Consider the following 2,833-nt stretch of genomic DNA (forward strand, 5'->3'; position numbering starts at 1 on the left):
GAGTAGTGAGGTACATTTGGAGGACTCAGTTAACCTCTCTGTGATTTCAGATTACCAATTGATAAAAATAATATTACTAGCAATAATGAGAACAGCCCTGTCTAGTAGCTCTTGAATATTTGTTATGAGCTGGCCACTTTGCACACAGTATCTCCAACCTTGTACGGTAGGTCATATTATTGAGAGGCAACATAGTATGTTCTCTGGCGTCAGATTCCCTGAGTTAAAAACCTGGTTCTGCTTCTTTTCAAATGTGTAAACTTGGGCTCTGGTCTCTTCATCTGTAAAATGGGAATAAAAAAAAAAAACCCAACAAAAACTTTCCTCCCAAGATTGTTGCTAGGATTAAACTGATTAATATTAAAGCATTGAGAATATGCCGGGCACATACTAAGGGCTATAAATATATTTGCTAAGTAAAATGACAAAAATAACTTTAAAGATGAGAAAATGCAAGTTCACAGTGACAATGACATACCCCAGGGGTGAGGCAGTGAGAGCTGCAGGGGCAGGCAATGAGAGGGCTCATTGTATGTGGGCTTTTTTTTTCCTTTTCTTTTAGAAGATAAGTAAGACTTTTTGTTATCATCATGCCCTGGCAATTTAAAACTATGTCACAGATAAAATACTCTCCCACTATTCCCGTACCCCATACACTCTGGACATCCCTGCATCGAGGTTTATGAAAAGCCTAAAGTGTCACAAGCCTATATTCATCAAATTTCAAAGTCTGTACTCACTGAACTTCCTCTAAGGGCCATTTTTGTTCTTAGAATACATTTCCTGAAACCCGTCTGCTGTATGTAGTATCCACGTCTTCTCCTTTGAAACAATTTTCATTCAAGAAACAAATGGTAGTACCTACCATGTACTAGGTTCTGCGTTCTGTCTTAGCCACTGGACATACAACGTGAACAAGACAATGTCCTTGCTCTCTTAGAGCTTACATTCTAATAGGGTGAGACAGAAAGTAAACAAATGCATTATTTTCAGATGACAGTAAGTAAATGAGGAAATAAACCATTTCCTGAGCCTGAGCCACTCTGCTCAATGCGGTAACCCTTAGCCACATGTGGCTATTGAGTTTTTAAAATATGATTAGCACAGAGGTGCCTGGGTGGCTCAGTCGGTTGAATATCCAACTTCAGTTCAGATCATGATCTCACAGCTTTTGAGCCCCAAGTTGGGGTCTGTGCTGACAGCTCAGAGCCTGGAGCCTGCTTCGGATTCTGTGTCTCCCTCTCTGCCTGTCCCTCCCCCACTCACATTCTGTCTCTGTCTCTCTCTATATATACAAAACTAAATAAGCATTAAAAAATGTGATTAACACAAATTGAATTGCGATGTAAATTCAAAACACACATGGATTTCAAAGACGTAGTATTGAAGAAAGAGTGGTATATCTCATTAGTAACTTTTATGTATTTATTCATGTTGTTAAGACCAAGAGTTTTTTATGTATATTTACCATGTCCGGTGTTCCTTAATATATTTTTTTAAAATATGGAACGCTTCACGAATTTGTGTGTCATCCTTGTGCAGGGGCCATGCTAATCTTCTCTGTATCGTTCCAATTTTAGTATACGTGCTGCCAAAGCGAGCACTCTTTAATATTTTCTATAGCACAGATTTTCTAATGATGAATTCTCTCAGACTATGTTCATCTGAAAAAGTCTTTATTTCTTTTTTTAAAAAAGGATTTTAAGTAGGGGCGCCTGGGTGGCTCAGTTGGTTAGACAACCAACTTCAGCTCAGGTCATGATCTCACACTTTGTGAGTTCGAGCCCCACGTTGGGCTCTGTGCTGACAGCTCAGAGCCTGGAGCCTGCTTTGGATTCTGTGTCTCCCCCCTCTCTGCCCCCTCTCCTGCTTACACTCTGTGTCTGTCTCTCAATAATAAATAAACGTTAAAAAAAATTTTTTTTTTAAAATAAAGATTTTAAGTAGTCCTCTACACCTAACACGGGACTCAAACTTACATCCCCAAATCAAAAGTCACATGCTCCACTGACTAAGCCTGCCAGGTGCCTTTCTTTTATTTTTAAAGTTATTTTACTGAATAGAGAATTCAGGGTTGATGGCTTTTGTTCTTTTAGCACTTTGAAGATGTCATTCGATTGTCTTCTGGCCTACATTGTTTCTGATTAGAAATCCACAGATTCTTATCTTTTACTCTGTATGTAATGTGTATTTCTTTTCTCTGGCTGCTTTTAAGATTTACTTTTTATCCCAGGTTTTCAAAACTTTTATTATGTTTGAGGTTTTCCGTGCTCTACCTGCTTGGGGTTCTGTTGAGCATCTTGAATACATGGATTGACATTTTTCCTCAAATTTGCAAAGAATGTTGCCGGGGGTGGGAGGGGTTCAAGTAATTTCCTTTTTTTCCTCTCCCCTTTTTATAAAACTCTATTTGTACGTATCTTGACACTTCATATTGTCCCCTGGACACTAAAGCTCTGTTCATTTGGTCTTTTCACCCTCTATGCTTCAGTCGACATTGTTTCCATTGCTGTGCTTTCAAATTCAGTGTTGTTGCTCTCGTTGTTGTTTCCTTCTTTGTGTCTAATCAGTCGTTAATCCTCCCAGTGAAATTTTGGATATTGTTTCATTTCTAGAAATTCCATTTCTTAAATCCTTCATTTTTTTCCTCACTAGGCTTGTGTTTCCCTTTAAATCCTTGAAGGTATTTATATTTGCTGTTTTCAGATCCTTGTCTACTAATGTCATTACCTTTGTCATTGCTTATCTTGTTTATGGTGATTGCTGTTTCTCCTTGGAGTCAGTTGCATTTTTTTCTACTTCTTCATATGTCCAATATTTTTTCTTTCATTAG

General features: G+C 38.2%; 1 non-coding gene across 1 annotated transcript; it reads right to left on the reverse strand.

Annotated features, from left to right (window-relative positions):
• Positions 1 to 1,497: 1,497 nt before the first annotated feature.
• LOC112859812 (U6 spliceosomal RNA) lies at positions 1,498 to 1,604 on the reverse strand. The gene has a single exon (XR_003223546.1). It is a non-coding gene; the product is annotated as a U6 spliceosomal RNA (small nuclear RNA).
• Positions 1,605 to 2,833: the final 1,229 nt, after the last annotated feature.

This window comes from Puma concolor, chromosome F2 (assembly GCF_028749965.1).
Source record: "Puma concolor isolate L17-30 chromosome F2, mPumCon1.1.hap2, whole genome shotgun sequence".
NCBI lineage: Eukaryota > Metazoa > Chordata > Mammalia > Carnivora > Felidae > Puma > Puma concolor.